The 11,089-nt window shown below is 43.1% G+C and overlaps 1 pseudogene; it reads right to left on the bottom strand.

Annotated features, from left to right (window-relative positions):
* Window positions 1–105: 105 nt before the first annotated feature.
* On the bottom strand, window positions 106–9,058 carry LOC118836368 (annotated as a pseudogene).
* Between the last annotated feature and the right edge of the window lie 2,031 nt (window positions 9,059–11,089).

Below are 11,089 nucleotides of genomic sequence, written 5' to 3' on the forward strand. Positions count from 1 at the left end.
ATGTTAAAAAGGAACCATTTAGTCCCCTAAAACTAAATTGATCCCCTCCCCCCACACACACCTTTTTTTTCTGATGAAAAAGGCTCAAGCTCTCAAAGAATATTTTTATACATTCATGACATTGATAGGATCTTTTTCTTCATTGTGTCTTCACTGGTGCCTAAAAAGACTTGAGCTTTGACTATACACTTTCCCACACTCCCTACATTCATAGGGTTTTTCCCTATTATGGATTCTCTGATGATTAATAAGCCCAGGGTTCCAGCTAAAAGCCTTCTCATATTCATGACATATGTTTTTTTCTCCAATTTGGATCCTCTGATGTTGAATAAGGATTGATCTCCAGCTGAAGTCTTTCCTACACACATCATATTCATAGGGTTTCTCCTCACTACACTTTCTCTGGTATAGAATAGGGGCTAAGTACTGGCTGATGAGTTTACCACATTCATCACATTTGTACTATTTTTATGAAAAGGATTTTCCTGCTTTCTTTCAAATCTACCCTTAAGCTCAACATATTTGAAAATCTGAACAATATCTTTATCAAGGGTGCCAGAAATATCATCCTGTGCTTCTCTGTCTGAAGAAATCTAATTTGGATGAGACCCCCTAGTCTCAGTCTCAGCATCACCAATCACTGTGTCTTATGGGGTGGAACTCCCAGGCTTCCCAATTAAGCTCATTCTCCATGGGCAGGGGCTGTATATTTGGTGACTCCTCAGATGTTTCCTGAGGTTCTATCCCTTCTATAAGGACTTATGCTTGACCACTGAATGAGACCTGATGTCCTGGGTCATCAAGCTCTCTTCCAAATCTTCTAGAAAGGTTACTACCTCATCTCCACTTTCTAGATAGTACCCTCAAACTCAGGTCTAGAGTTCCTTGGTCAAGATGGTGAGGAACTGCTCCAGAGCCAGTAGCTCTAGGATCCACTCTTTTGTGTGCATCTCTGGTCTAAGCCTGAGATGGCAAAGCTGATAGAATTGACTCAGGGCTTCACGGGGCCCTAGTGAATCTTGCTACCCAAGCAGCCTGAACTTCTGGCACAAGATCTCTGGACAATGGCAGCTATTCTACTGGACACTAGATCCTGTCCATAAGTGCTATACTCCTCTATCTTCACTCTCAAAATATTTTTTAATTAGAATGGGAGAAACCAATATTGAATCTTCACTCAATTCTGTAGACGTTCTGAATTAGAAGATCTCAGAAAGAAATTTATTTTAGCTGGGTTCCAGTTTTAGAACCTTTGGCTCTTCTTCAAAGCCACTCCTCCAACCTTAGAAAGAAGTGGCTTGCCTTTTCTGGACTGTTGTAAAAGGATCTGCTTACTGCTTTTAAACAACCAACCTGAAGACAACAACCCATTGTCACAGACTCCCCTGCCAACCTCTTAAGTTGTCTTAGGATAGAAAAATGTCTAGTCCTGACTTTTTGTTCACTCTGCCAATCCAAGTTTTGGCTTGAGGTATTACTTTAAGCGGTTTGGAGGGGAAGGTTGGGAGAGTTCAATTGACTTCATGCCTTGATTCCACCATCTAGCCTCTGCCCTTTACTTTCAAATCTTCTGATCACACCATCATCACAGACTCCAACTGTCTTTAGCTTGCTACCTACCCATTCTCTTCTCACCCTACTTGCTTAAACTTCCTTTCCTTTCTTTTTCTTTTTTTCCTACAAAAGTGGTTCTTAACAGTGCCATAATCTTTGGTTCTCTGAGAATTTTTGAAGGAATAAATTCAAACCATCAATAACTGTATGAAAAAAATTCTCCATTGTGCAGATGTGCAGAAATACACATTAAAACAGCTCTATGCAAGTGGGAAATGGACTACTATGTACAAAAATATTTGTAACAGCTCTTTTTGTGGTGGCAAAGAATCGGAAATCAAGGAGATGCCCATCAATTGGGGAATGGCTAAACAAGTTGTGGTATATGAATGTAATGGAATACTACTGTGCTATAAGAAATGAGGAGTAGATGGATTTCATTATAACCTGGAAAGACTTATATGACCTGATGCTGAGTGAGGGGAGCAGAACCAGGAGAACATTACACATGATTACAGTCACAGTATCTGTAAGGACTAACTTTGATAGACTTGGCTCTTCTCAGCAATGCAAGGTTCAAAGACAGCTCCAAAAGACTCATGATGGAAAAAAAGCTATGCACATCCAGAGAAAGAATTATGGAATCTGAATGCAGATTGAGGCAAACTATTTGCTCTCTTTTTTTCCTTCTTTTTTGGTTTCATCTCTTCTTTCTCATGATTCATTCCATGGGTTATAATTCTTCTTTACAACTTGCCTATTGTGTAAATAAGTTCAATGTGAAGGTATATGTAGAACCTATATTAGAAATTGGAACATTGTTACATTGCTGGTGGAGTTGTGAGCTGATCCAGCCATTTTGGAGAGCAATTTGGAACTATGCCCAAAGGGCTATAAAAATGTTCATACCCTTTGACCCAGCAATACCACTTCTAGGGTTGTATCCCAAAGAAATCACACAAGCGGGAAAAGGACCCATATGTACAAGGATATTTATAGCAGCTCTTTTTGTGGTAGCCAAGAATTGGAAATCAAAGGGATGCCCAACAATTGGGGAATGGCTGAACAAGCTGTGGTATATGAAGGTAATGGAATACTATTGTGCCATAAGAAATGGGGATGATATGGACTTTATAACAACCTGGAAAAACCTACACGACATAATGCTGAGTGAGCGGAGCAGAGCCAGGAGAACCTTGTACACAACTACAGATATATGGATTCCGTGAGGACCAACTCTGACAGACTTCACTCTTCTCAGTAACACAAGGTGCAGGCACAACTCCAAAGGACCCATGATGGAGAATGCTATCTACATCCAGAGAAAGATCTATGAAGTTTGAATGCAGATTGAGGCACACTTCATGCTCGCCTTTTTCTCTTCTCTTTTGTTTTTGTTTTTGGGTTGGTTTTTTTTTTTTTTGGTTCTGTTTCTTCTTTCTCATTATTCATTCCATTGGTCGTAATTCTTCTCCGCAACTTGACTAGTGTATAAATTAATTCAATGCGAAGTCATTCATGGTAGTTATATGAGATTCCATGCCGTCTTGGGGAGGGAGGGGGGAGGGAGTGGAGAAAATTTGGAACTCAAAATTATGTAGAACCGTCTGTTGTAAACTAAAAATAAAAATAAATTTAAAAAATTAAAAAAATTATTAAAATGATATCATTTAAACCATTTTATTCATTCTAATTTGATGAAAATAAATTTTTAGTAAACTTGAAAAAAAATATTACATGCTGTCTTGGGGGGGGAGGGGAGAGGAGAGGGAAGGAGAGAAAATTTGGAACTCAAAAACTTATGGAATTGAGTGTTGTAAACTAAAAATAAAAATAAATTTAAGAAAGGAAAAAACAGCTTGACAATTCCACCTCACACTCTTCAGTTTGCCAAAGTTGATCCCCCCAAAAAAGAAAATGACAACTGTTGGACCTCAGCTATGAGAGAAACAGACACATCAATGCATTGTTGGTAGAGCTGTGAGTTGGTCCAGCCATCTGGAAAGCAGCTTAGAACTATATTCTCAAAGTTACTAAATTGTTTACATCCTTTGACACTATAATACTACTACTGGCCTCTATCCCAAAGAGATCAAAGAAAGAGAAAAAGGATTCATACGTACAAAATATTTGTAGCAGCTCTTTTTGTGGTAGCAAAAGTATTAGAAACTAAGGGACTTTCCATCAATTGAGAAATGACTGTACAAATTATGGTATATGGGCATAATGGAACAGCATTGCACCATAAGAAATGATAAAACTGATGGTCTTAGAAGAATCCTGGGGAGAATTGTGAACCGATGCAGAGCGAAGTATGCAGAACATGGTGAATGAAGCAACAATACTGTATAGACAAACACCTTGGAAAGCACAACTCTGATTAATGCACAACCATCCAAGATTCTGGATAACCCATGATGAAACAAGCTACCTATTTCCAAAAAGAGGGAATCAAGATGCAGAAAGAGGCAGAAATTTTTACATGGAGAGTATAGAAATCTGTGTTCCTTGATTCTGCATATTTGTTTAAAGGGTTGGTTTTTTTTTTTCATTTTGTCAAGAGAAGAAGAAGTAAGGGAGAGAAAATAAATGCTTGCTAGTTGAAAAAAAATTAAATAAAAAGAAAGGATACTATAATGATATCAACGTGGTCACAAAGAAGAGATCCTTTTCCATTCTTAAAGAGAGTGGTCAAGGAAGGAATCAAATAGGAAATATTCTGGAATATCAATTCAAAATTGTGTTTGAACATATCATGATTATCCTCTTTCAATTTTGTGGGAGGAACTTATCTGAGGGCATGGGAGACCATGCTAGTTTGCACATATCTCAGAACACTTGGATTTACAATAAGATTAAATAAAATTGTGTCTGGAAGACTGGGGCCTAAAATTCAGAATATAGTATTAATATTTTCTTCAGTGAAGGAATTATTTATATAACAATAGAAACCATGTAAATGTAAAGGTAAAAGAGATGATACAACCAGCATTTATAAAGTGCCTACCCATGCAGAATGTGCTTGACTCTGGAAGAGACAAAAACTTTGGATAAAAATTTCAGTTCCTGTCCTCAAGTAGCTGAAATTCAAATGGGAATCAGACTCCGTCACAAGTGGACTGCACAGAACAGGATAATGTCCTCCCAGAGTTACCAACAAAGGACTATGTGACGTCCAAGGGACTAACGAGTAAACCCAAATGACAAGGTTTCTGGGTAATTAATAATCAATTTATTAATTAGGCTAGCTAATAATAAATAAGTTGATGGTCAGTGGTTTCTCTCAATAACCAAAGATGTGGAGAGCCTGAAAACTTTAAATAATCCTTGAAAGGGAATTCCCTTGACAACTGAAAATCAGCCCTGAACTTCAGCTCCTGCTGCTGAGAACGTGGCTTGATCGTAAGACTCAGTCATCTCCAGCAATGTGGACAAAGGAATCAATTTCCATCCAGACCACTCTAGCTCGTTTTCTCCTTCATGAGCTGGGTCACTCTAAACTCTAATGGAAGGGTACGAGGACAGGGGCTCCTTTCCCTAGGGAGAGAGTGCTAATGCCTCCGGGCATCAGGAAAGGTCCATAGAGGACATGGCACCTTAGCTAGGTCCTGAAGGAAGCCTGGGGTTCTAGAAGGCACAGAGCTGAGGAAGAAGCTCATGCCCAACACTGGAGTGGATTCATGCACAGGCAATCAGGAGGCACAGGAAATGTTGAGAAAGGGGGACTGGCTCGGGGCAGGGGAGCAGTTTGGCTTGCATGGAAAGTACTTGAGGAAAAGTAAGAGAAAACAACACTAGAAAGGTAGAAAGTAGCCAGATAGTGGAGAACTTCCAGAAATGGCTGAGGGATGTGTAGCTGATCCTGGAGACAACAAGGGTCCCTGAAGGTATTTCAGTAGCAGAGGAAAACATGGTCAGACCTGTACTTTAGGAATATCCATTTGGCTGCTGTGTGGAGGGGAGAGAGAAAGAGGAGAGAGTGGAGGCAGGGAGGATGATTAGAAGATAGTCCAAGAAAGAGGTGATGAGATCTGGAATGAGAGAGAAGTGGGAAGAGAACACAGAAGAATCTGGAAAAGAAAGATGTTACAGAGATTAAGGTGACAAAATTAGAAACTGAGGGAATATGGTATCCAGGGAGAGGGAAGGGTCAAGGACAGCTCCAAGGTCATGAAGGGGCTGGTGCTTTCACCAGAAATGGGGAAGTTTGGAGGGGGAAAGGATGATGTCATCATTGATAGGGAGACAAGGAGTCTTAACTTCCTTGATGTCCTAGACAGATTAGGTAGTCAGTCTGAAGGAGCCTCTGGACACCTTCTCAAGAGAATGTGTCTAAAAGCATTAAATAAAACATGTAGAATTACAAAGGAAACCACTATATTGAAATAGTTATCACAATAAATTTATGGACGCCCAAATTAAGAATACCTAGAAGAAGTTTCCTGAAGGGAAGGACATTTAATTTGGTCTTTAAAGATGAGTGAGAATTCAACAGGCAAACAGGGCACTAAGAAGGCATTCCAGGCATTACTGTTTTTCAGGCCTGTCAGATTCCTCTTGTCCCCATTTTGGGGTTTTCTTAGCAAAGATTCTGGAGTGGTTTGCCATTTCAAGATTAGGAAACTAAGGTAAACAGGGTTAAGTGACCTGGCCAGTGTCACACAGCTAGGAAGTGTCTGAGGACAGACTGGAGGCTCAGTGTTCTCTCCACTTTGCCGCCTAGCTGCCCTTATTCCAGGCATAGGGAAAAGCACAAATAAAAGCCTGGAGGCTGGAGGATCCAGTGGTGTTTCTAGTACAATATGGAGGATATAGAGTAGGATATAGATGGTCAGATAGGTAGTAACCCACCTTGACTAGGGCTTAGAGGGTATAGAGGAGAATAGGGGAAGATGAGGCAGGAAAGATAAGCTAATGCCAGATTGTGAAGAGCCTTGAATGCTTGGCCTTGAATGTGTGGATTTTTTTAATGAGACAGCATGGCCAAATAGCTAAATCACTGGACACTGAGTCAAGAAAAGTTGGGTTCAAAATTCTCCTAGAACACTGAGTATCTGGGTGACCCTGGATGAGTCAGTTAACTTCTCTTGGCCCCAATTTCCACATCTATAAAATGTGGGTAATAATATTCACTTCAAAGGATCGCTGTGAGGATCCAATGAGATGTTACACGTGGAGTCCTTTGCACACCTTCGAGGCTTCTGTAAATACGGCCATTATGATTCCTCCAAGGACAAGGGGTGTCACTGGGACTTTTAGTAGATGATCTGAGAGGTCATTTTAGCAACATGTGGTTATTTTACTGATGAAGAAACTGAGGCCCAGAGAGACGAAACAATGTGTCTGAAGACATAGAGTGGGTAAATAACAGAGCCTGGACTCTGACCCAGGTCTCCAATGTCCACAATTGGTGCTCAGAGCTAAGCCCTTCTTCTTTTGGAAAGATCCTGTGTGGAGTCAGCTTTTCCAGTATGTATGAAGAAGGCTTCGTTTCCAAACTTGATTTTTGTAGAAATTGATTGTGCAAAGGGATCCAGGCCTTTGCACACTGATGCCACATCCCACTCCCAGAAAGAATTCACACTCAGGAAAACTTAACCAGCATCTAGCATGTGTTCACTCTCACAGCCACAAGGGAGCAGCACAGAGACAAAAGGGACCAGAGATGTCTAGAATTCGAGTGAAAGGAACCAAGTCCTAACTGAATGTGCTTCCCCACTGCAATATTTATCCAGGCTCTGCTTGAATACTTCCAGTGATGGGGAACTCACCACTTCATGAAATGACTCAATCCGTACTGGACAGCTGATTGCTGGGAAGTTCATGCTGAGCTGAAATCACTGGAATTTCCTAGAGCTTTGCCCTTAGTTTTCCCTCCTGGAGCCAAACAGAACCAGTCTTGGTGCCTTTTCCCAGGACTATACTTCAGATATTTGTAGATGTGACCATTCCCCCTAGGTCCTAGTTTCTCCAGTTACTTCAATGGTTCATACTCAGGACTCACAATTTCATGTCCCCTCCCATTCTGGTCACCTCCTCTGGATGATGCCTCACTCTTTCTTTAAATGTGAAGCCTGTGGCTGGACACAGGACTCCACTGGGGTATGAACAGAGTGAAGGAAATCCAGGACCTCCCTCTCACTGGATTGGGAACATCCCCACTGGCAGCCTAAGGTCCTCCATGAAGTGACAGGGAGGTGGCCCAGGGTCCTACATAGTTACACCAACAAAATAGAAGCCAAGAGGACCTAACAGATGGGAAAGACTGAGATTGTGGCCCGAAGGACAGACTGTGTATCTCTTGTGTGAGGACCAGCCCAGCTAAATCAGAGATGCTTAGCACAAGATAATCAAAGACTGATGGATCAACTAGTCACAACAATGCTTAGAAAGTCTGATAAGGAACAGATAAAGGGTTGGAAATCTGCATCCATGGAGGGATTTTCTGCACTAAGAAAATTATGAATCCATGAAGGATTGAAGCAAGATTAGATTAATTTTTTTTATTTTTGCTGCCTCATTAAAAATGTTGACTCATGCTTAGCTCATAGTTCAATCAACAACAAGCATTTCTAAGCAATTAATCTTTCCCAAGCATTGTGCTCAGGACCCCAATTTATGCCTGAATTGTTGCCTAACAACCTCTGAGCCATCCAACCTGATAGGAGCTGGGAAGCCTTTCCCAGGAAGGCAGCTCCTTGAGGATCCAGGTTCTCAGGCTTTGGAGGAGATGCTACCCCAAAGAGCAGCTCCAAGAACATGCAACTTTGCTTCCAAGACCCTTCACCCTCATTACCAGCTCCCCCAGCCAAAGAGCTTGCCTTTTAGCTGGTACAAGTGGCTGAGAAGGGTCAATTGTGAGAATAGGCCTCAGCTCCTCCAGACAATGAAGAACACAAGGGTCAGCTCCAGGGAATCCCAGAGTTAGAGGAAACCTCAAGCAAGGGTCATCAAGTGGGCTGTCCATCCCTGCCTGCGGACTCCTAGTGGTGGTTGGGAATCCACTCCCTCCTGGTGCAGCTCATGCCAGCTTAATTGGATGAAATAAATCTAATTGTCCTTCTTTTCAATCTCTGAATTGGGTGATATTTGGACGTCAAAGGGACGGAGGGGTCTCAGAATCTTCCTCACGATGTTTGTCATCACTTACAGCCAACACTATGGAAAAGACATAGTCCCATCCAATAGTCAAGAGTAATTATTCTAGAGGATAAGAAATTGACCCCTGTGGTTCCTGTTGGTTTCACAGGCTAAGAATAATCCATCTTTATTGAGTTAAATGCCCCTAGGGCTCAGTTCTGCTCTAGAATAGCCTGATGGTCTGGACTGAACAGGGTTTCTGGACTGGGTGTAAAGCAGAACCAAGAACATCAGGCAGGCCCTAAATGAACTCAAAGCTTTGGTGGGTGAGGGTAAAAGCCAATATCCGCCTAACTGTGATCAGGCACCAATCATACTTCCTGGGAGGAGTCCCTGGTCCCAACAACGTGTCTCCTGCTGTCATTCTCCGTGGGTCCTCCAGGTGGCACTAGCAGGGCATAAATTGCTCTGTCTATTATCCCATTAACCAGGTCCCCCCAGGGAGAGGGAAGGAGTTCCCTCTGTCCAACACCAGACCTCTCTGAGAAGCCTCTAAAGGCAGCAAACCCACAATGGATCTAAGGGCACCTGAACCTCCCTAGAGCTAAGAACAAAGCCTTCAGGAAATGGACCTAAGCTTTCTGGAGACATAAGGAATATACAAGGTTTGAGGCTTAGACTCACAAAGCAGATGGAAGAAGAAAGAGAGGGGCTCACCACAAAGTTACTCTCAGTGATCCCGCAATTCATCCATAGTCCCAAGACCCAAGGGCCCTGTCCAACCAGGACACCCCTTAGAAGCCTTCTTGTTGTATGTTTGTCCTTTGTTCTTGAAGAGGACCATAATGTCAGGGAAATGATGACATGACTTGCATTTGACTTTGATTTGAGTGAGGGAGGGCTAAAAGCCCTCTATGTAGATAGAGAAAGAGCTGTGCTCTCCCCCGAGTTACACATTTGAAGTCCCCTGGGCTGTGCCTGAGGCAGAGGAAGGTGGAACACTGGATTCTGGGTCAGAAGACTTGCATGTGCTTCCCACCTTTTCTGTTTACTCTCTCTGTGACCCTGGGCAGGTCACTACCCTCTTTGAGTCTCTTGCTCTCAGTGTCAAATCAATGATCTTGTGATTTCATCTTCTCTTGGTGGGGGAGGAGATGTCATTGCATCTGGCCCCTTGACCCAGAAATCCTCTTCCTATCATCCAAACCTCATGGATCTCTAGCCCTTGGCTTAATGTACTGAATCTGGGATGCCTGGTTTCCACTTGTTTGCTGTGTGACCAGAGGCTAGTCACTTGACCACTCTGAGAATCAGCTTCCTCTTCTTTGACATTGGGAAATATTGGCTGACCTTGCAGACTCACATGGCTATTTGACCAGAGCTTGTCTTTAACTGCTTGAGAGAAATGGGCATTTTTCTGAGTATTTCTCCCCCTATTGGGCCACAGGATCCTGAAGGGGGTGTGAGGATAGGAATTCTGCTCCTGTTCCCCCAGTAGGAGCTCAGTGTTTGGGCTTAATATTTGAGGGAATCCTCTGAGCTGGTGTCTCGCTCCTCCTCTCCACCCCTGGCTTCCTTCAAGTCCCAGCCAAAATCCCATCTTCTGGGATAAGTCTTTCCTTACACCCCCCTGGTGCCCCATTTAAGGCTAGCACCTTCCCTCTGAGATGTTCTCCAATTTGTTCTCAATTGATCTTATTTGCACAGGGTTGTGTCCATGTTGTCTCCTCCATTGCACTGGGAGAGCAGAGACTTTTACCTTTCTTTGCATCCTCTGAGGTTAGCACACTGCCAGGCACTTAGAAGATGCCCACAAAGTGTTTCTTTACTGATGAACTTAAGCAAAGGCCCCTTGAGTCCCCAGCTCTCCCCCACTCTCCACACTTCCATCTCAGCTCCATCACTGGCTACCTCGGCTCCAGGTCCTGTGCCCTCCCCACTCCCTCCTCCCAAAGGTGACTGGCTGTCCTCCTTTACGGTGCCAAAGGCTTTACAAGTATGGTCTCACTTGATCCTCACAGCAAGCCTGGGAGATAGGTGCTAGTATTATCACTCACATTGCACAGCTGGGGAAACTGAGGTAGATAGAGTTTAAGTGATTTGCCCAAGGTCATAAAGCTAATAAGTGTCTGAGGCTAGATTTGAACTCCCCTCTTCTTGGCTCCAGACCCAGCCTTCTCTCAACTGAACCACTCAGCAAAAGGAGTTGGGGAGGGAACATTGCTAGGAGTGGGGGAGGAGTGTGGAGAGAGGAAGATCCCTCTCTCTGCCCCCACTATGGGGGAGGCAGCTCTAGTCTGCATCATCCCCTATTCCTACTCTCCAGCCGGTTTGGATTCTCCCAGAAGCCACAGTGAAATGTCTGAGGAAAGGCCAGGGTACGCTGGCCTGGCCTGAGTGGGGAGGGGAGACTCGGCAGTCTGGATCATAAAGACCCCAAATAGGGATCCAAGTA

The sequence above is a fragment of the Trichosurus vulpecula genome, chromosome 2, assembly GCF_011100635.1.
Source record: "Trichosurus vulpecula isolate mTriVul1 chromosome 2, mTriVul1.pri, whole genome shotgun sequence".
NCBI lineage: Eukaryota > Metazoa > Chordata > Mammalia > Diprotodontia > Phalangeridae > Trichosurus > Trichosurus vulpecula.